This window comes from Balearica regulorum, chromosome Z (assembly GCF_011004875.1).
Source record: "Balearica regulorum gibbericeps isolate bBalReg1 chromosome Z, bBalReg1.pri, whole genome shotgun sequence".
NCBI classification, from domain to species: domain Eukaryota; kingdom Metazoa; phylum Chordata; class Aves; order Gruiformes; family Gruidae; genus Balearica; species Balearica regulorum.
Genome location: NC_046220.1, coordinates 35,126,546 through 35,150,542, shown reverse-complemented (window position 1 = coordinate 35,150,542; position 23,997 = coordinate 35,126,546).

Genomic DNA, 23,997 nt, shown 5'->3' with positions numbered 1-23,997 from the left:
CAATAAATTATCTGCTCTTGCCTATATTTGTGCTCCAAGGTGAGGATTCAGCCGGCACACCAAGTAGTACCCCTGTTAGCTCGGGCATGATAACATGTTGCAGGGGATATTTCAGGAAAATGAGCAGAGCTGAAGCAATGTTCAGGAAGCTGTGAGAGAGTATTGTAGAATAATTTCATGCACAAGGGACCTCTGGGGGTCTATGGTCCACCACCTGCACCATCACCACCCATGGAGCTTAAAGGAGTGCCAGCCAAATCAGGCTGCTCCAGGCCTTGTCCAGTAGAGCTGGGAAGATCCACAGGAGTGGAGATGCCATGGCTTCTCTGGGTCTCTCTTCCTGGGTCAAGCATCCTCCTGGGGAAGAAGGGGCTCCTTTGGTCTCCGGCAAGTGTCTTTGGTGCTGTCCCTCTGCACCTCTTTCCTTTCTGTTCTCCCACTCCAAGGAAGTTGAAGATATCCTCCTTTCCCTTCTTGTCTCCAGATTGAACAAAGACCTTTCTCTCCACCTCTTTGCAGATCTGCTGTGCTCCAGCACCATCCTCATCTCTGTGGCATCTGCTGAACTTTATCCATGGAGTCAATGGCTGCCCTGCTCTCGGGAGCTCAAATTGGACACAGGTCCCCAGAAGCAGTCAGGCTCAGTGGTCCTGATGCAAGGGGAAAGATCCCTAGGATCAGGATGAGGTGGCACAGGAGCAAGTTTAGACAGCTGAGTCTATTTGGGCTATCCAAAGCTGTGGCCTTGGTTCTTCCCTGGGTCTGAGACACAATTCTTGGGTCAGAAATTGGTGCGCACAAGATACTGATTTTTCCAGGAGGAGACAGCAAAGTATGAATGACATAGAATAAGGTGTATAGAAGTGTTCCTTAACACTGTGCCAGCCCTGCAGGGGAATGCTGTTTCAAACTGTCCTCCAGGGATGCTGGAGTAGATTGTTCCTTTCTACTGTCTCATACCTAAAGCTCAGTCTGATTTTCTTTGGCCTCATAAGAGGAAAAAAAGTGACAAGTTTAAGCTTGTCATCTGTTTTGTGCCATGAGACCCCCTAAATAATTGCACTTACTAATTTTGTTTTTCATTACTGGCAGATGCTGATGTGTGAAACAGTGAGCGAGTCTTGCATAATAAAATGAATGCTGTTCCACTGCCTATCTGCCCAGGACAGAGGGTTTTCCTGTCCAACAGAAAACAACTGAAAGGCTGCCTAACACTGCCACCTTGGGACATCTACACACACCATACTAATTCTTAAACATAGCTAAAATTCTTTTAGTTTAAATTTTTATAAGTACCTTTCAGAAACTGCACAGAGACTTATCTCTGTACAATGATCTAAAAGTGATCCATTTCCATTCAAATAGATTATTTTCAGGACTAAAGAATTTATCTAAAACTGTCCTTAAAACTTCTCTCTCAAAAACACATTAAATTTTAGACATTAAAATATCTAGAAATTATTTTAGATTCTTTAAATAAGCTGTTTGATTTGGAGCTTTACTTTAAAGATGATCAGTTAAAATTGCATTCTAAGTAGCTTAAATAAGATCTAAATTTGAAAAACTAAAATCCTCCATTTTAGCAGAGTAAACCCCATGGTTCAAACTGAGCCATACCATATTCATTTCAGATAGGAAGTACTTGCAAACAACTCTAGAGGAGGAGAAAACAAGACCAGTCCTTTCCTTTGAGTGGCAAGCGCTTATTGTTCACAAACCTATGGTGTCAGTTCCCATCTGATGGGGAACTGAGAAACCATGTGTAATTACTGTCTGCAAGATGTTTAACACTGGTCTGGTAGCCACTAGCTGCCTTTAATTGCAGAGAGTTGCAGATCCTGTCTAATATAAACACTTGCAGCAATTAATTCCAGCTCACTCTCACATCTCGCCTGGGCAATTGGCTCTCGGTCGCCCTCCTGGAGCAAAAGGCTTGGACCAGATGACCTCCATAGGTCCTTACCAACGCAGCCCTTCCGTGGTTCTGTGATTCTGTGATCCCCACAATGGTGATAGGAGATGCCATCAGCAGCCACCCTAAGACACCCTCCTCCCCGCGCAGGTGAGGCGCTCAGTTCAGCACGGAGTCTGCAAAGCAGAATTGTGCCACCAAAGCTGAAGCCCCATGCATTCCCTGGCCTCACCTGGGGGACCAAGGAGACCCCAAAGCTTAGAAGCCCAGAAGAAAACACGGGCTCCCACCTGAGATGGGATTGAAGTGTCTTTCAGATGACACAGGCTGCTTTTCTGGAGGCCTGTGCTGGTGATGAGGGTAGCTTTACATTGTTATGGAAGAAGAGAAACTATGGTTGGTGCTGAAGAAGCAGTTCTTGAGGAACTCGTTGCTTGCTGTCACTGCATATGGGAGGAAGTGCTTTGTACAGATAAAGCCTTCATGTGGCCTCAATGAAATAGCTATGGTCAGTACATGGCACATGTTGGCGAGACAGGGAAAATGAAAGTCCACAGGCTCAGAGACAGCATGATGCAAGGCCCAGAGCTGCACTGTCCTGGCACAAGTGCAGCCTGAGTGATAAACATGAGAAACCCTCCTGAACACCACAGGCTTTGGGAGCCCTGACTTGCCTTTGTAATAACATTTCCATGCTACAGACATCCTCCCACACCCACAGAGCTTTTGCCAAGAAAGGTTGGACCACATGATCCTTGAGGTCCCTTCTAACCTGGTATTCTATGATTCTATGATTATTTTGAAATGTCCTTTTGCTCCTGGTTTTAAATACAAGCCAAATCTTCAGCATGCTCTGCAGAGGGGATGCAGCAGCAGCTTTGGGAAGCTTTTCTCCCCATTTCTGAAGCAGTAACCCCGTAGCAAGCTAGAGACCTTAGTTCCCAATATCTGCAGGGATAGATGGGAAATACTCCAGTAAAGAGGGAGGCAACTTCCCATCAGAACCCTCCATGGTTTAATTAAAAGCAACACACCTGTATCAGATGTTTTCATGTTAATAATTGGGCAGATTCCACAAAATATTTTTCCCAGACATTTAACATCAGCAACATAAGACAAACATGCTAAAATAGTGTTTCTTTTCACACTGGAGCTATGGAAAAACTCCTACACTTTAATACAAGTTAGTTTTTGCCTACAGTTGCCCTCCAGTGTGTGTGGTATATATTTCCCTGTATTATTAGTGAGATTAGTTAAATTGTGGTATTTCTGATATGCCTTAGAGCTACAGGTCAAAGGGGAATTGACTGCCAGTATACGACTGACTGCAGCTGCTCAGCCATATTTCCAAGGCATGCCATTAGTGCATTTGACCCTGGGATCCACAACAATCCACAGCAGGAGGAAGCATCCAGAAGAAAGGCAAAGCACAGCCAACGTCACAGAGCGCAAGAAACTTTGGTTTCAGCAGTGCTTGTTGTTCGTGCCACGTGCATGTTTTCAGCAAGGGGCAGTCCATGTTGTTATGTTTTATCTACCTGCCCCTACCAGTGGGCTTTATCACAACAGGTATCTCCATTCATGGTTTGTACACTATTCAAAATAGTTACTCTAGTCTAAACATTGAACATTATCTAGCACACTTCCTGTTCAGTGATATTATTCTACCTTGTCTTTTATTTACCTAATTAGGTAATGTGTCGTTACTTGAACTGGCGCTAGTCTGCCAAATTAGAACCAGATTAAAGAAAAGAACATGAATTACTACTACAGGATCTAAATACACGCTTGAAAAGCTTCCTGAGAGCTTCAGTGATTGTTTTACTGTGAAGTCTTTTATCTAAGAGAACATAGATGTTGAACCTAAATGAAGGTAGGAAAGTTAATTGGACTTTTTACTATGGTATTAGCATGATTGGTCTACCTTACAGGCTGCCAACTCCACTATAAAATAGTCAGAGGCCATACCTAAGTTTGAATATATGAATGCCTTTGGTTTTAAGAATGATATGAATAAGTCCTATGCAAGATACCTCCCTGTAGGAAAATGAAAATATGGGAGAAAGGTTGTATAGCTAAGTTGCAGAGAGACGGCTTTTGCCTTCTCAAAGGTATTTGAAATATTTATTCCAATATAGAGGGAAGCCTTATTATTGGACAGTCTTTGCTTTTACACAAACAAACACATACAGATTGCTGTAGATATAGTAGGGCTCAGGGGAGAAAACCTGGCCTGTATGTATTAAAAACCAGGTATTAGAAGCTAGAGTCTTAATCAAAGCCCCAGGATCTCAATAAATTGTACAAGTGTCTGAAGTGATAAGCATACAACAGCTGACTGCAAGCAAAGCTTATGAGCAATGTGGTGAAGCACAAGTCCCAGGGAGTCTCTTGTAGAAAACAATAGTTTACAGCCCATTGCAGATGTCATCTCTGTCCTAGTTGGGGGGCAAGAAATAAAGGAAGTCATGGAGGAGAAGGGAAATTTTAAGGTGCAGCCTTCTCCACTGTCGTGGTTTAGCTCCAGCCAGCAGCTAAGCACCACACAGCTACTTGCTCATTCCTCTTCCTGCCTGTTGGGATGCAGAGGAGAATCAGGAGAAGGAGGGCTGGTTTGGGTCACCTGTCCTGGCTGTGTCCCCTCCCAGCTTCTTGTGAAAATTAAATATCCCAGCCAAAAACCAGGGCATCATCCACTCCTTATTATATACCATCTACGTCACGCCCAGATGCTACACATTCCAGTTAATCACCACCAATCTTTCTGTCTCTGATATATATATATATATATGGATATATATGCACATATGATCAATTCAGTTCAATTAGCCCATGACTTTGGGCTCCATCTGTCATAACAGTCTCTTAGGGCAGAAGTGATGGTGTGTGCTGTGGGACTGCTGCATGCTGCATCTGGAACTAGCAGCTGGTGTATCTGGCGTGGCCCATGCCCACAGTCTGCAGGTTGAAGATGTCAGTTTTGAGGAGGTTGCTGGGCACTGGTTGCAGAGGCCAGTTCCATCATCGCTGCACTTTGCTCAGTTTCATCAAAGTTCATCCTTCATTAATTTGGGAGATTCTTACTGTAATACCATTGATACAGCCTACAGCAATTGTAGTAGTGATGACATCCATTGGCAGGGTTATTTAGCAATTAACATCATACAATGTAATTTGTTGGCTATTCTCACCCAAAATCAAATCGCCTTGAGGTACACATTGGACTTCCCCATCCTTCTGCATCAGCCAACAAATGCACTCAGGTCCTTAAGCAAAACCAATCCCACAGATGGGTCTGCCTTTGCCCGAAGCAGGGATAACCCAGACTGTCTTCCCAAACATAGTCTTCATGTGCACTACAGGGGCTTTATCTCCTACTACAGTATGGGGATGTTTTGGTTGGGCAGGGCCAGCTCTATTGGTAGGCCCCCTAAAGTTGATAACCAGGTGGCCTTTGCTAAATGTGTATCCCATGTTTGAGGGTCCCACCACCCATTGCTCCCAGTGTAGTCTTTAACGCTCCATTGTATCACTTGATTTTCCTGGAGGCTGGTGCATGACAGGGGATGTGATACACCCACACAATGCCATGCTCTTTGGCCCAGCTGTGGTCTGTGAGGTTGCTTCAGAAATGAGTCCCATTGTCTGACTCAATTCTTTCTGGGGTGCCATGTCACCACAGCACTTGCTTTTCAAGGCCCAGGACAGTGTTCTAGGCGGTGGCATGGGGCATGGGATACGTTTCCAGCCATCTGGTGGTTGCTTCCACCATGGTAAGCACATGGCAATTGCCTTCGTGGGTCTGTGGGAGTGTGATGTAATCAATCTGCCAGGCCTCCACATACTGATATTTCAGCCATCGTCCTCCATACCACAGAGGCTTTAAGCACTTGGCTTGTTTAACCACAGTGCCATATTTCACATTCATGGATAACCTCTGCAATAGCATCCCTGGTTAAGTCCACCCCTCAATCATGAACCCATCTATAATATGTTGCATCTCCTCCTTGATGGCCTGAGGTGTCATGGGCCCACCCAGCTATAAATAATTCATGTTTACATTGCCAGTCCAGATCTACCTGAACCACTTCAATCTTAGCAGCCTGATCCACTGCTGGTTGTTTTGATGTTCCTCAGTGGCCTGACTCTTGGGTACGTGGGCATCTACGTGATGCGCTTTCACAACCAGCTTCTCTAGCCGGGCAGCAATGTCTTGCCACAACGGAGCAGCCCAGATGGGTTTGCCTCTGCGCCGCCAGTTCCTCTGCTTCCATTGCTGTAACCACCCCCACAGGGCATTGGCCACCGTCCATGAGTCAGTACAGAGGTAGAGCATTGGCCGCTTTTCTTGATCAGCAATGTCTAAAGACAGCTGGATGGCTTTCACTTCTGCAAACTGGCTCAATTCACCTTCTCCTTCCACTGTTTCTGCAACTCGTCGTGTAGGACTCCATACAGCAGCCTTCCACCTACGATGCTTTCCCACAGTGTGACAGGACCCATCCATGAACAGGGCACGTTGCTTCTCATTTTCTGGCAGTTTGTTATACGGTGGGGCTTCTTCAGCACACGTCACCCCCTCCCTCTGGTTACACTCCAAAATCTTTGCCTTCTGGCCAGTCCGTGATCACTTCCAGAATTCCTGGGCGACTGGGGTTTCCTGTTCAAGCCCGCTGTGTGATCAGTGTGACCCACTTAGTCCATGTAGCATCAGTTGCATGACATATAGAAGAGAACCTCCCTTTGAACATCCAGCCCAGTACCAGCAGTCGGGGTGCCGGGAGGAGCTATGCTTCAGTACCCACCCCTTCCAAAGTGGCTTGAACCCCTTCATGTGCTGCCAGTATCTCTTTTTCAGTTGGAGTGTAGTGTGCCTCGAATCCTCTGTATCCCTGACTCCAAAACCTCAGGGGTCGACCTCGAGTCTCCCCTGGTGCTTTCTGCCAGAGACACCAGGTAAGGCCATTCTCCCTGGTTGCAGTGTAGAGCACATTTTTAATGTCTGGTTCTGCCTGGACTGGCCCAAGGGCTACTGCATGAACTGTTTTCTGTTTAGTTTGTTCAAAGGCTTGTTGTTGCTCAGGGACCCATTTGAAATCATTCTTCTTCTGGGTCCCCTGATAGAGGGCTTACAATCAGACTGCAATTGGGAATATGCATCCTCCAGAAACCCACAATGCCTAAGGAAGCTTCTGTTTCCTTTTTGCTAGTGGGTGGAGACACAGCTGCTATTTTGTTGATCACAGCCATTGGGATCTGACAACATCCATCTTGTCATTTTATTCCTAGAAACTGGATCTCCTGTGTGGGTCGTTGACCTTACTTTGGTTTATGGCAAAACCAACTTTCAGAAGGATTTGGACTATTTTCTGTCCTTTCTCAAAAACTTCCTTCTGCTGGGTTGCCCCATATGATGATGCCATCAACGTACTGCAGGTGCTCTGGAGCTTCACCCTGTTCCAGTGCAGCCTGGATCAGCCCATGGCAGATGGTGGGACGTGTTTCCACCCCTGGGGCAGTCGGTTCCAGGGGTACTGGATGCCCCTCCTCCAAGTGAAAGCAAACTGTGGCCTGCACTCTGCCGCCAAAGGGATTGAGAAAAACACATCTGCGATATCAATTGTTACGTACCACTTGGCTGCCTTTGACTCCAGCTCATACTGAAGTTCCAGCATGTCCGGCATGAGAGCACTCAGCAGCAGCATGACTTCATTCAGGCCACAACAGCCTACTGTCAGCCTCCACTCTCCATTAGATTTTCACACTGGCCATATGGTGCTGTTAAAGGGTGAGCGGGTTCTGCTGATCACTCGCTGGCTCTCCAGTCGATGAACCAACTTACCGATGGGAATCAGGGAGTCTCGGTTGGTGTGGTATTGCTGCCAGTGCACCATTGTGGTAGCGATTGGCACCTGTTGTTCTTCGACCCTCAGCCACCCCACAACGGAAGGGTCCTTTGAGAGACCAGGCAAAGTAGACAGCTTTTCAGTTTCCTCCATCTCCAAGGCAGCTATGCCAAAACCCCACCGGTGCCCTTTTGGGTCCTTGAAATACCCTCTTCTGAGGCAGTCTATGCCCAGGATGCACGGAGCCTCTGGGCCAGTCACAATGGGGTGCTTTTCCCAGTTGTTCCCAGTCAAACTCACTTCGACCTCCAGTACAGTCAGCTGTTTGGATCCCCTGTCACTCCAGAAATACAGATGGGTTCTGCCCCTTCATGACTTGATGGCATTAGGGGACCCTGTGCACCTGTTGTCCACTACAGCCTTATACTCCTGGGGGGCTGACGTGCCGAGAGTTTGTGTCACATACAGCGGCATGCAGCCTGCTGTGAAAGGCACCTGCAGTTGGACCTTCTGAGGGGTGCCTGGGACACATGCAGGTGCCACCGGACCTACCTACAGCCATATTGATGGCACCCTCAACTGAGGACAGTTTCCAGAACCTACGGCCGACAGTCCAATAAACCTGATTGTCCCTTTCCTCCACCTGGCTGGAGGCAGGGCCCCTCTAATGCTGGTCATCGTATTCATTGCTCACTTCTTGTAAAAATGGATTAGAAGTCTCTTCAAGAGGATCAGAAGTACAATCAGCCCTCTTACACTGTCTGGGGAACTACCTACTGGAGACTGGAGCAGCATTTTTCCTGGAAGAATCCCCTTTTGCGATTGCTTTTCTTTGCAACTCATGTACTGGTGCCTCTAGGGTCAAGGTAGGTTTTCCATTGCACTTCCTCACATCCTCTCTGTGGTCGTACAGGCAAAACCACAGGGTGCCTCATGGTGTGTACGCTCTACATCCTCTCTCTTGAGCAGACTTACTTACTGTCTTGAGCAGACACGCTTAGTCCTAATAGCTGAGATACTGGTCCATACAGGTGGAGAGTAGGACATGTTCTCTTTGAGTTGCTGGAAGTTCCAGGACAGTTTCTCCACAGCCAAGATGAGGGAGGAAGAGAGACTTTCTTCATATTGCTGGAGTCGGCCAACCACTTCATCCACCATTGGCCCCACTTTGCCTTCCCAGTCCATCACTGCCAATGATTTGGCATACGACAATGGTGTGCTCTGTACAAACTTCCACCACATGGATCGTGTGCATTGGACTTCATCTGGATCTGTGGGTAACTGCACATTGTCCAGGTCATAATAAACCATCTCCCACACAGTCAGTTTCCTCAGGTACTGGATACCTCTCTCCATGGTGGTCCACTTGCCTGGACAACATACAACGTCTTCCCTGAAGGGATACCTTTCCCTCCTGCCTGACAAAAGTCACTTCCAGAGCCTGAGGGCTTGTGTCTTTTTCCCAAACACCTTGTCAATGCCCACTTCCCTAGACAGGGATCCCAGCTGCTTGGCTTCCCTGTCCTCTGATTCCAGACTACTGGCCACATTATCCCAGCACTGGAGCAGCCAGGTAACGATGTGCTCGCCTGAACGATGACTGAAACCTTTTCATATATCCCACAGCTCACTCAGGGACAGAGATTGGTTAATGACCTCTGGGTCTGCCTCTTCCTCCTGTTCTCGTGATGGTCCTGGTTCATTGTCATCCCTTACTAAGCAAAGTGAGGTTTTTTTCCTATTTCTTCTTTTGTACAGGGGCAACTGATATCAGCATGGGTTGTTTTTTTGGTTCAGCTGCAGTGCCTGTCACTGAGGGACTGAATAGTGTCTGTGCCCATGGCCGGAGTTTGAGAAGTGTTGGTGCCTGTTACTGGGGTTGGAGTAGCCACAGTACCTGTTGCCAGGGTTAGGGTAGCTGCAGTGGTGGTGGGTTTGTTCTCCCTCTCTTTACTCTGAGGGTGCTGCCTACTTTCGAGCAGTGTTTGGTAGATACTGGCCAGGGCCCAGCACAGTGCAATAAGTTGTGCCTCTTTGGAACAGCCACAACATTTTCCTTTCAAATATTCTATCAATCACATTATAAGGGTCCTATAGTTGTTCAGGAGTGAAGGTCCAAACCATTGGAGGTAAGAAGTTCTCTAGAAACTTGCCAATACTCTCCCACATGCCATGCCAACAATGACTATCCAGCCTCAAGACTGATCTTTGGGTGGTATTCTTAAAACAATTTTTTATAACCCTAAACACAACTTGAAACACATTCGGGAGACATAGCAATAGGAGCTTGCTGGCTTGAGCATCCCAAGGATATTCAAAATTCTCAAAAGCTGCTGTAAGCATCCTGAAGGAAAAAGGGGAGGTGAAATAGCGGGAGAAAGTATCCCCCCATCTTCTCCATAGATTGGGTGTGATTATTAATCAATTCTGAGATGTTGTCCCAGGTACGGGCATGACAGCAATGCCACATACAAATACCAGCTTAACCTCATGACCAGTGATGTTATCATATCATAAGTTGATATTACACAATGCAACAAAATGAGAATCCTGATCACTCTCCCAGAGGTGATAAGCAGTGCTGCAGGGAATACACACAGCAAGTGACGATTTACATAACACAGCCATGTGAACAAACAGAACACCATTGTGACCAGCAACTATTTAACTAATATAATAAATGTGTATAACAACTTTGTTTTAACACACTCTCGTCAGACCTGTTGTTATCTCAACCCTTTGTGCCCCATGTTGGGCACCAAAACGGACTGCCGTGGTTCAGCCCCAGCCGGCAGCTGAACCGGCGGCTTGCTCACTCCTCCCCCCCATGGTGGGATGGGGAGGAGAATCAGAAGAAAAACACAAAACTCGTGCGTTGGGATAAGGACAGTTTACTGGGACAGCAAAGGGACAATACTTATTACAGAATATACAAAGCAGGTGATACACAATGCAATTTGCTCACCCCCAGAGCCTGATGCCCATCCCATCCCAGGGTAGCAGCCCCTCCTCCCCAGCCAGCCCTCTTTATATACTGAGCATGACGTCATATGGTATGGAATATCCCTTTGGCTGGTTTGGGTCACCTGTCCTGGCTGTGTCCCCTCCCAGCTTCTTGTGAAAATTAATTCTATCCCAGATGAAAACCAGGACACACAACTCTATTTTGCACGGCCTTTTTCTAGATTTCAGCACCAAATTGAAAGCTTACCTTGTCGAATAAAATTCCTTGTGCTCTGTTGACTGTTCAGTAACTAGGCAGACTAAACAGCTACACTGTGGAGCTCATACTCACTGTACTTGGAGACAAAAGCAGAGGAGAGCAGCTTTATTTATTGTCAAGAGAAATCTGCCTCTTCCACTGTGGGAATCTGGTGTCTCAGGAGGCAACAGGAGCTTCTGCTGTAATTCACAGTACTTCTGACATGAAAAAGATAAGTGCACGCCTTTTCCCCAACAGTATTATTCATTTTCTGAGTGTGTAGGTGAAAAGTAAGCAACCTCACCTTTATGAAATGAATGTGCATACTTCCCCATTTACATTAAAAATATAGGATCTTACTGGAAACCTTTCAGTCAGTAAGGGAGCCCATCTAAAAATGCAATTGATGGTGTCCTCCATGTGGAAATGCACTGCTAGATTTTAGAGCATTTATATACTAAAATTTTAGTAAATGATTTTCATGTAGTTTTTTCTTTGCATTAGTAATGAGTCAGCATAATATATTGCAACATCAGCCTGAATGGCTGACTGCATTGGCTTTGCTATCACAGTTTACATTTGTTTTAAAAGCAATCAGTTCTACGTGGATTTTCTTCACTGGCCTCTGTGCTATAAAGTTTATCCCGTGCTCTTTGTACGACCAACTCCTTATGCTGTCTCTGTGTAACACGGTAATGCATCTACTGAGCATGTGTTAAAGGCCATAATGACAGTTAAATTCAAATGAGATTTCTGCTGGAATAAAAACCGCACTCAGGTCTATCACTTAGATGTGTTGCAGGCTATGCAGTCCACCATGTTTTCTAAGTCAAATTATTACTCCAGCTTCCTAGTCTGAAGCTCCAGTATGTAAAAACCCTATCATTTATACAGATTTTAATTAGTCCCTAAAAGTATTCAAAATGATCTGTAACAATTCTGATTTTAAAAACTTGTGCTGTTAAGAACATTTAAATAGTGTAATTGCATTTTCAGCTATACTAGCATGTAAGACAGCACAGAATAGAAAACGAGTCAGCCTCTGGGTGGTTAATTTCTGATGTGAGTTAAGCTCTACAGCATCAAGAGAAAGTTCAGTGATTCTGCAGGGCCGAAAAGGGAATTTCAAATTATAACAATTGGGATCTCTATAAAATCATTCTGCCTTCAGATCTGTTAATTATGCAGTGAAACAAGACCTGGCTGTTTGCTCAAGGTGGGAAGCAACGGTAAAGTTCAGCATGAGAATACAAAAAAGGTACTTTGTAAAATACTATCCTAGCCTAATAGATTTAAAGTAAGACCTAAACGCATTTTCTCAGCAACCCTGTGATCCTGTGAACCATGAATCACTAAGACTGAAAAAAGTACCAAGAGGCATGTTTTTTAACCAGCTGTCTTTTACTTTCTGGTCTGGTGTAATAAAAATCCAAACAAATTGTTCTTTCTACAGAAGCTGTATTTTCTATGGGTTTCTGTCCAGTATCCACTCTGTCACATTATTCTCTTCATTTGGTCTCCTTCTTATACCTAGAGTGCCTCCCATAACCGTGAGCTCTTTTTGGTTGAGTGGACAGGGTGTCAAGAGGCAATGTCTGCCATGGCTGGCTTGGAACAGGAGCTTCTGAGCTTTTGGGGAGCTGGCCAGAAGCAAGAAATAGCTGTTGCCCCTCTGCCTTCCTTCACACACAGTACCAGTGGTCTGTCTTCCTAGATGCCAAGTTTTACAAAATTTATAAGACATCGCAGTCATTGGGGTTTCCACCTTTCCATCCAGCATGACTGATGCTGGCCAGCAGATATGCATGTTATCAGAGAGGGACTAAGAAAATGGATGCATGCTGATAGCATGACTTTATAACCCCTTTTTCCAAAGCAAACTGTCCTAAAAAGGCTCAGGACAGACTCTCATGCAAGAACATTAAAATGCTGAAGAGACCTCTCCTTTGATACTGAACAAGGAAAAAAAAGCAGAAAAAAAAAAGAGCAGAGTGTAATCTGCAGTGAAAACTTACATGATTAAAAAAACCCCCAAAACCCAAAAAACCAAAACACGTGACAAAGAGACAACCCATGCTCAGAAAGACAAAGCATGCAGTTAGTTTCCAGCTAAGCAGAACTGCCGCTCCTTGTGCCATACAGTCAGCAATTAAAAATACATGTGCCTGATGAAGAAAAGAAAAATGGGGGAGGAGAGTTGTAGTATGAAAAACAACACTAGGAAATTAGTTTGGGAGAGGGCAGGGAACAAGAGGAGAACCTTGAATGCTTCTTTCCTCTGAATAACCTTATATTATATTAAGGAAATACTAAATCCAGAATAGGAAATTTTAATACAACAGTAAAGATTTTTTTATAATTCTGTAGGGAAATAATATAAACTGAGTTCAATTTCATTCTGAAATGTAGTGCCTTAAGTAGTGGATTTGTGTCCCAGGTGTCCCGTTTGGCCCACTCCCTGCACAGCACTGGTCCCAGGGGCACATTCTGGTAGAGTATCAGTAAACAGCCACTCAAGAGTTACTCATATAGATCACAGATTTTTCCCCTGGCAAAGGGTAGGGTCTGCTAAGTGCAGCACCAGGGAAACTGTGATTATTTCCCAAATATTTGCTAGCTTTCATTTTCAGTAGTGTTGAATATAAGCGCACCATTTCTCATTCCGGGCTGGTTTAGGGCCCAGTTGGTTCCTTTTATGTTTACTGGTCATTTCTGCTCAACAGCTATTTCAGAAACGAAGGATTGAGATTACTCTCAAACAGGATAATTACTTCAGAACTTCTCTGAAGTTTTCACTTCCTGCAGCCACTATCTAATAAAAATACTGAATTGCTCTTTTACAATTACAAAAACTGACAGCGGAAGGCTAGGAGTAAACACGTGTGCCTCCATGTGTTGCGGGGTGCGGGAGTGTGAACATGATGTGTGTTCCATGTGTTCTCCTGCAGAGGGAGTAAGAAGTCCCATGCTGGGGTATTTCTGGCATGCAGAGATGGAGCCAAAACAGAACAGAGGGAAACGTGCTTATAGTCCTTTGCACGGACTTGTCTAAAATCCTTTGTCAGCCTATGTACTCCTCACCCAGCCTGTATATTGGAGCTGCTCTCTACATCTGCCAAGTGGTATAAAGCAGAAGGAATACATTAGTGAATCTGACTAGTGAAAGGCAAAAGAAAGAAAAAAAAAGGGTTTTTTGAGAACTTCCTGTAGTTATTAGCAATCACAAATGGCGACACTGCATTGGGTTTGCATGGGAGGGCTACAGGGGTGGCTTCTGTGAGAAGCTGCTAGAAGCTTTCCCTGTGTCTGATAGAGACGGACCCACCACTGGCCAAGGCTGAGCCCATCAGCGACAGTAGTAGTGCCTCTGGGATAACGTAGTTGAGGAAAAAAACCACCAGCGGCAATTGCAGCCAGAGAGAGGAGTGAGAAGATGTGAAAGGAACAACTCTGCAGACACCAAGGCACCAGTGAAGAAGGAAGGGGAGGAGGTGCTCCAGGCGCCAGAGCAGAGATTCCCCATGGGGAAGACCATGGTGAGGCAGGCTGTACCCCTGCAACCTGTGGAGGATGACGGTGGAGCAGAGATTCCTCTGCAGCCCGTGGAGGACCCCACGCTGGAGCAGGTGGAGGCACCCGAAGGAGGCTGTGACCCTGTGGGAACTCCATGCTGGAGCAAGCTCCTGGCAGGACCTGTGGACCCATGGAGAGAGGAGCCCACGCCAGAGCAGGTTTGCTGGCAGGACTTGTGACCCCCATGGGAGACCCACGCTGGAGCAGTCTGGTGACTGCACCCCGTGGAAGGGACCCATGTTGGAACAGTTGGTGAGGAACTGCAGCCCGTGGGAAGGACTCACATTGGAGATGGTGGTGGAGGACTTTGTCCCGTGAGAGGGACCCCAGGCTGGAGCAGGGGCAGAGTGTGAGGAGTCCTCCCCCTGAGGAGGAAGGAGCGGCAGAGACAACGTGTGATGAACTGACCCCAACCCCATTCCCCATCCCCCTGTGCCGCTCTGGGGGGAGGAGGTAGAGAAATGGGGAGTGAAGTTGAGCCCAGGAAGAAGGGAGGGGTGGGGGAAGATTTTAAGATTTGATTTTATTTCTCATTACTCTTCTTTGATTCAATGAAATAGTTGAGTAATAAATTAAATTAATTTTCCCCAAGTCGAGTCTGTTTTGCCCATGACAGTAACTGGTGAGTGATCTCTCCCTGCCCTTATCTCGACCCACGAGCCTTTTGTTATATTTTCTCTCCCCTGTCCAGCTGAGGAGGGCAGTGATAGAGTGGTGTTGGTGGGCACTTGGCCTCCAGCCAGGGTCAACCCACCACAGACATTGTCTTTGGTGTGTTAAATAATGTTTGGGAAGGGAATGCCATTACAGGTAAATGTCCAGCTGAAAGGGAATAAAAAAGTATGCGTCCAATCATATGGTAAATTGTACTGAAGAGAAATTGCAATTACCACAAAACAAGTCTTCCAAACACCAGAAATTGAACTAATATAACCAAATATGCAGGAGAGGCATGGATAAATCTTCCAAGCTTTTTTTTGTCTTGCAAAAAGAAGGGAAAGAAAAGAGGAAGAGGAGAGAAAGAAAGAGAGAGAAAGGCAGAACAGGGAGCCACTGTCCACAGGCATCACTGCTTTCTGGGAATATGAACAATGATGTGTCTTGATATGTAATCATTATAATAATTTGGCCCTTGCAGACATCCCTGCAAAGCTTATTTGTGTGCTCTACCTGGATAGCTCACTTCCAGCACTGAGCATCTCTTCTCGTCGTGGCTGCAGTATACCTGGACTTGTAGCAGTTGCTTTCCAGGACCATGTTTCAAATCCTGATTTTAGGATCCTGTCAGCTATGCCATTTTGTCACAAATAGTGACTTACTTAGGATACTGCCAACTATGCCAATTTGTCGCATATTGATTTTTACACAATTTTGAGGTAGCAGTTAACACTGTTATGGTAAATCACAAGATTAGATTGTATGATATTTAATGGCACTCAATTATCAGCCAATCAAAAAATAAAGTCATTCAACAAAATTTGTTACAATAAAATTTTTGTGACTTGGTTAAAGATTCAAAAATGGCAAGGTTCACACGAGACTTATGACAGAGTTTTCTAAATCAAGTCACATACGCACACGCACGCAGAGATACAGACACAGAGGCTAACATATCATCAAGGTTTTCTCTCTTCACAAATTGTAGTGAATTACTCACTTTCCTCCTCCATCAGCATTTGTCAGCGGACGATCTTTGAACCCTATTCCTTCACTGGCGTCTATCAGTGGATGATCTTTGAATCCTCGCAAAACCTACCCTGAGAGGCATCCCAGCTCAGAGGAGATACTGGCTCACAGCCCACTGTGGTCCCGGAGAGCTCAAAGGGTCTCACATAGGGTCGATGTTTACAGGATCATGGGATGATTGACTTTGGTCAGTGTTTTTTTCCATTTGGGTCATAATTCTCGTCAGGTAATTCTGGTACCTTCCAGATCGGGCTATGAGATGGGGCTACGATCCAGGCAGCAGGAGTTCCAGGTACGGTTGGGGAACGCCTGATTGTCCCGGCTCACTGCACCTGTAACCAAAACAAGAACACAATGTTGGGATCACAAATGGCCCAGAGGGGCTGCACCACCAGACTATCCAATATGTGGACCCTTCCTCATTCTTTAGCTCCCATATCACACATTTAGTTGTGCAGAGAACGAAGGATAAGTCTGGGAATCTTTTTGAGGAAAAAACTGTTTTTGCTTGTCTCCTTAGCACTGTGCCTGCAATACCGCAGCCGGGCACTGTCGGGGGAGCTCTGCCGGGCACCCCAACGGGAGGCGGGTCAGCTCCTGCCACAGGCTCCGCGCCGGCGGCTCCGGCGGGCAGAGGGGTGTGGAGGGGTGACGGGTCTTCCTTGGGACCGGTCCACGCTCAGGGGGACAAGGCGCAGCCACGCAACGCGCAGTTGATGCTGCTCACCGAGTGAAAAGAAGTATTTAAAAAATAAGAACAAAGACTATGCTGCACCAGGAAAGCTAATTGTTAAAATTTCCTTTTTCTTCAAAATGTAAATTGGGCACCTACTTTGTTTGGATTTTGCACTTGCTTCTTTTAAATGGAGCATGAAATGTGGTCAGATACAATGATTCTAAATTAGCTTCAGCTACTGATGCGTGCAAATCCAGGAGATTATTTATGTCTTCCATGGGGGGAATAAAATAAAATAAAATAAAATAAAATAAAATAAAATAAAATAAAATAAAATAAAATAAAATAAAATAAAATAAAATAAAATATTTCTATTTCTCTCCTTGAAAGTTTCCTCTGACAGGGCACTAATGGAGCTGTCAGTGCACAAATGATTGATTTTTATGCAGACATGTCAATAATTCCACTCATTTGTCTTATGTGAGCAGGTAAGTTTGGTATAGATATAAATGGAAAAAACCTGGCTCAAGGACAACTAAACACCAAAATAAGAAAACACTTTAAAATATCAGGTAATGTTTTAAGTCTTCCATTGAGTTACCTTAGGCTTCTTGAAAGATTGGCAGCACAGATACAGCAATCAGGAGTGTTTTACTTCACGTTTTTAGAGTCCACAAGCAGAACTTTCTAAGGCACATGTAATTTATTTTAGCCAGAAAAGTCCTGTTGGGTTGGGTTCACCCATCTGCAGGAATGGTTACAGCTACACAGACAAATCTGTACTTGGGAAAAGGAACATCCTTGCAAGGAGGAGCAAACTGAAGTGTACACAAGTCTTTAAAACTGTATTTTGCAGAAAAATATTCAAAGATAAAACTGCATAATGGCCTGGTTTTTCACTGGTGTTTAGACTGTCAGAGGTGACTGTTGGCTCCCTGCACTTCTGTCAGCTCCTCGCACTTCTCTTAGGGGACATGTTGGTTTTCCAGGCTCACAACGCCAGAGGTGGCAGGAAGAGGAACCATTCCCAGGATCTGCCTTGCTGTGAAGAGATTCAGTCCCCGGGCAACTGGTTTGCTACCCAGAGCGCTGGACATGCATTTTGCTGTCTCCTAAGATATTCTGCTGATTTGACTGGCCTGTTTTGCTCTGTCTGGCCAAGCTAGCAACTAATCTTCATGTCTGGAGGAAAGTATCTGGTTTAGCAGTCTGCAAACATGCCAGTGCAGTGACTTCTGCATTCCTGTTTCCCGTCCATAAGTGCCAGTAATGCAGAACTTGTATATACAATAGTCTCTTGCAGTTTGAGAGATCCTTTGCACCGGTTTGCTCTGTGCACTTAACAATTGCTCTCTTTTTTTTTCTTTTTAATGTATGATCATCTGCTCCATGAAGGGTCTTAGACTTGCATTGTGACAGTCTTGGAAATGAAGAATTACTGGTTCTTCCAATTCACCTTCCAGTGTGCACTGTGGAAACAAAGAGGATGCTGACCTCCAAGTATGCAGGATGAGCCCTCTCTGCCACAAACCATACAAATGCACACTTTAATTAGCATTAAAAGGTCCAGATTAACCAAAACCAGGCATTCTCTGGGGAAGTCTCCTCATGCTTCTAGTAACGGGCCGAGAGGCAACAGCAGTGGATGGTGGATCCATTTATGTAACAACAGTACTTTTCACTACATTTTTGTGGAATTAAAATTAATCAAAGCTTGCTAATTTAAACATTAAAAGATTTAGGAAATGACAGAATAAAAATTGTTTGAGCAATCCTAATTCCACCTCCACCTCCATATACACACACTCCACCTAATGACCTGCATAGTCTTTAATTACACTTTCAGGTACCATTTTAACCTGGGCTCCTTAGAGAGTAAGGAACGCACAAAACTAGTACATCTGCCTATTTCCTTCTCCTTCTTTTTTTTTTTTTTTTTAATGTTAGTGAGTTTTAATGGAACTTGACAGAGGGACAGCCTTCTCAAAACCAGTGAAGTTCCTACATTTTCATGAAAATCTGTGGCTGAAGAGAAGAACCTATTAGCACCCCAGCATAGAAAATCTGCAGTGTCAGCAGCACGCAGATAATTCATGCGGCAGGGGGATATTACTAATGCCCCAACCATGATGAAAGGTTGTAACTGACTCAATGCTCGTCAACCCAAAGGTGCACCCCTAAGGTATCTGGCTTCTTAGTTCTGCAGCTCAGCACATGTTGTTCCCTGCCTCTTTGAGTGCACAGCAGGGAAAGAAGCAGCCTTTCACTCTGTCACTATCTCCAGCAGTGATGAGGTCTCTGAAGCTACAACCAAGTGCAAGAACAGGTCATCTCAGTACTCAGGAAAAAAGGAGACATATCAGCAGACCAGCTTGGGTAAGTAAGGAATCGTGGCAGAACCCCAATGCAAAAGAAGAGCATACAGGAGGTGGAAGCAGGGATGGGTTACAAAGGAGGAACTTAGAAACATTGCCTGGGCATGTAGGGATAGTGTCAGAAAAGCCAAAGCTCAGCTGGAGTTTTGACTTGCATGTTAAGGCTAACAAGTAGAGCTTCAACTGCTAAATTAGTGGGAAAAGGCTGAACAAGAAACATGGCAGTCAGTTACTGAATAGGCTGGGTGATTTCGTGAGAGTGGACACAGACAAGCTTGAGGAACTCAATGCCACCTTTACCTTAATCTTCACCAGCAAGGGGAAGGATGACCATTAGTGGATGAGTCAGGGACAAAACTTGACTCATACAAGTCCATGGAACCAGAAGGGCTGTGTCCAAGGATGCTGAGAGAGCTGGCTGATGCCACAGCAAGGCCACTTGCGATCATCTTTGAGGGGCCATGGGCACTCCTGCCAATTGGAGAAATGCTGCACCTGTATTCAGAAAAGCAGGGAAAAGACAGCCTAGGCAACTGCAGGTTATCCAGTCTCACTTCAGTCCCTGGAAAAAAAGTGAACCAAGTTCTCTTGGATGATATTTCTGGACACATGAAGAAGAAGCAGTCAATTCAGTGCAGAGGCTAGTTGGAGGCCTATAGTTAGTGGTGTGGCCCAGGGGTCAGTACGGGGTCTGGTCTCATTCAACATATTCATCAATAACCTGGAAGAGGGGACAGAGTGTACCCTCAGCAAGCGTATCCTCACACTGGGAGGAGTGGCCAATACACCAGAAGGCTGCGCTGCCATTCAGTGACATATAGACAGGCTGGAGAGTTGGGCAGAGAGGAACCTAATGAAATTCAACAAGAGCAAGTGTAGGGTCCTACTCCTAGGCAGGAACAACCCCAAGCACCAGTACAGGATAGGGGTTGACCCGCTGGGAAGCAGCGCTGCAGAAAAGGACCTGGGCATGCTGGTGGACAACAGGTTCTCCATGAGCCAGCAATGTGCCTTTGTGGCCAAGAAGGCCAGTGGTATCCTGGGGTGTATTAAGAAGAGTGTGGCCAGCAGGTTGAGGGAGGTGATCCTCCCCCTCTGCTCTGCCCTGGTGAGGCCACATCTGGAGTTTTGTGTCCAGTTCTGGGCTCCCCAGTTCAAGAAAGACAGAGAATTACTGGAGAGAGTCTAGCAGAGGGCTGTGAGGATGATTAGGGGACTGGAGCATCTCTCCTATGAGGAAAGGCTGAGAGAGCTGAGTCTGTTTAGTCTGGAGAAGAGACGACAGAGAGGGGATTTCATTAACGCTTATAAATATCTAAAGGGTGGATGTCACGAGGATGGGGCCAGACTCTTTCCAGAGGTGCCCAGTGACAGGACAAGGGGCAATGGGTACAACTGGAACACAGCAAGTTCCATCTAAACATGAGGAAAAACTGCTTTACTGTAAGGGTGACAGAGCACTGGACCAGGCTGCCCAGAGAGGTTGTGGAGTCTCCTTCTCTGGATATATTCAAAACCTGCCTGGATGCAATCCTGTGCAGCCTGCTCCAGGTGATCCTGCTTTAGCAGGGGGTTGGGCTAGATGATCTCCAGAGGTCCATTTCAACCCCTACCATTCTGTGATTCTGTAATTTGGAATAATCAGCATGAGTTCACCAAGGATAAATCACACCTGGTGAACCTGCCAGATTGCCCTTTTTTGATAAAATAATGGGATTTGTGGATGGGAGGAGAAGAGTGGATGTAATTTACCATGAGTTTAGCAACATTTTCAACACTGTCTCCCACAGTGTTCTTGTATGTAAGTTAGGACAGTATGGTCTGGTACTGGTTGGATTGGGTCAGAGAGTTGTGGATAATGGGTTGTACTCTATCTGAAGGCTATACTGTGGCATCTATCCTAGGACTAGTCCAGCAGTAGAATGAGTTCCCCAGAGACGCTGCGCAGTCTCCATCGTTGGAGGTTTTCAAGACCAGATTGAGCCCTAAGCAAACCATTTTGACTTCATTGCTGATCCTGCTTTGAACAGGAGGTTGGACTACAGACCTCCTGAGGTCTCTTTCAACCTGAATGATCTTGTAATTCCTACCATGAGTACTCAACACTTGAAGGCTGATTTGGATGCAGAATCCTCGCCCAACATTAAGTTGTTCCGCACTCATTTTATAACCAAGGTACAGAGACTTCAACAAACCATTTCATAGAATCATAGAATCATTGAATCACAGAATCATAGAATCATAGAATCATGGAATGGTTTGGGTTGGAAGGGACCTCAAAGATCATCTAGTTCCAACCCTCCTGCCATGGCCAGAGACACTCCACTAGACCAGGTTGCCCAAAGCCCCATCCAACCTGGCCTTGAACACTTCCAGGGATGGGGCCTCTACAGCCTCTTTGGGCAACCTGTTCCAGTGTCTCACCACCCTCACAGTAAAGAATTTCTTCCTAACATCTAATCTAAATCGACCCTCCTTCAGCTTAAGGCCATTACTCCTTGTCCTGTCACTACATGCCCTTGTCAACAGTCCCCTCTCCAGCCTTCCTGTAGGCCCCCTTCAGGTACTGGAAGGCTGCTATAAGGTCTCCCTGGAGCCGTCTCTTCTCCAAGATGAACAACCCCAACTCTCTCAGCCTGTCTTCATAGGAGAGGCGCATTTGCTGATCACCTTCTTTCACATATCTATGGTTTCAGCATTTCTCTCCCTGACAGAAAACAAACATTTTTTTTTTTTTTTTTTATACCAGGGACTGTTCAGTGTACAAGTTGTGTAGCTGTGTCTGTTCAGTGTTTATCACATATGCTCACACATCAGAGACCACAGGTATCTCAGTACAAGTACCTACAAAACAAGAAACTGCTTAACTGAGAAACACCTGTGACATCAGGTTTAAGGTGCCAGTTTCTGAAAATAAAATCCAGGATGAAAAGAGGGTATAGGATGTGCTGCGGCATGGGGAAGAGAGGGTGACACTGGGGAGAAAGGGACTGGAGATCTATCAGGCAGAAGCAGAGCACCAGGAAGTATGATGAGGCGCAGGGCAGATGGGGCCGTTCTCCTTCAACACTAATCCTACTACTGTCCTTGGTGCGCTGCCAGTAACACGTGGTGCCCCTGTTCATGGGATACATGATATAGAGCAGAATGCATTTGCACAGAGCTGCTCTGAGTTCTCTTAGCTGCCTGCAGCCCCAGACTAGTCCTCACAGGGTATGTATAGCAAGGAAAACATCTAGGAGAATCATGAGGGGAAAAAAAAAAATATTGAATTTCCTCCCAGATGTGATTTACACATAGTCCTCTGATTATTGTGATCCAAACAGAAAAGCAGTTCTCTCCTGCTGCAGTTGTCTTTTTCCCATTCTTTGGCCCTACTCAACACATACTTTCTGATGTCTGCACCCAAGGTGACAGAGCTCTCATAGACAGCATCTCCTTCACTGTCCGGTTACAATTCACTCCTGAACCCTATTGCAAGTAAAAACCAGCACACCATCTTATCTTGACATCAAAAGTGATGCAGAAAGGGGCTAAAAAGGGCAGCCTTCATTTTTGGTCTGTCCTACAAATATATGCAATTTGAGCTTTTCATATATTTTACTAGCAAAATGGACAGCAGAGAGCATAAGCAGTAAAGGTATATTTCACATGGGATCCTGGTTTCTGCCAGCATTATTCAGATTTCTTTGATGATAACACAGATTTTTGAGCTGAAAAAGGAATGGACACAGTGGACTGATCATCACGTCGACAGAGAAGTTCATTTTCATACAGGGCTTGCCTGCCAACAGGAGAGACTGGGGAGTGGTGGGAATGATGGTTCTCTTGGTTAGCACTGACCACTGAGTCCTTCTGCTGTCCCATACACCTGGGCCACTTTCTAGTGTGTTGATGTACAAGTTTCTTCCCCTGTGTCAGCACTGATGGGTTAGGAGGGCAGTTAAGCCATGCACACAACCCAGGTCACAGCGTGTCTCTGCAGAGCAGGACAGAAGTTGCTGTGCATCAGCCTACAGCAGAGAGCAGGGCTCTTTTGTCAGCAGCTCATATGCCAGGCAAACCTGGTCAGGCTTTTGCAGACATAGGAACAGGACAATCATTAATATCACTAAATGCTATTACTACATGTCAATCCCTAATTCCAGTTGAGTGAGACTGGAAGGCGCAATCTATCAGTCTGTAAAGCTTGCTCACTAGCACAAACAACCCATGCTTCTCTCTACCCTGCAACAACAGGCTTGACTTGGGGTTTTAATGGTTTCTTCTCTCTCCTTCCTCTCTCTCTCTCACCCCACCCCCCCACCCCCCCCCCTCCACTCCCTACCACCACTCCCACCAGCATGGAAAATTTCAGCTAAATTGTTCATGAGAGAATACTTGCATGCAGGATAACACTCCCTATCCATCTATCCACTCTTCTGAATATGCCCAAAGCATTCGAAATAAAGTCCTTCTCACAGCCTCTGGCTGAGAGGGTGTTGTGCTCTTAGCAGGTTGTGGTGAGGAATGGCACAAGGGTTTCAGAGGACTGAGCACTGACGACAGCGCCTTGGAGTAATTTCTGGAATCCCTTGGCCTGTCGGCTCCGCACTCCTGAGGCTGAACAGTGTGGGTGTGGTGGGTGTGGGAGGGTGATCAAATCTCAGGGCTGCAAGAACGACATCCAGGCACCATCAAAGACCAACCAACTTGAAGTCACAGGTCTCGTTTAGGAGCGGAGGAGG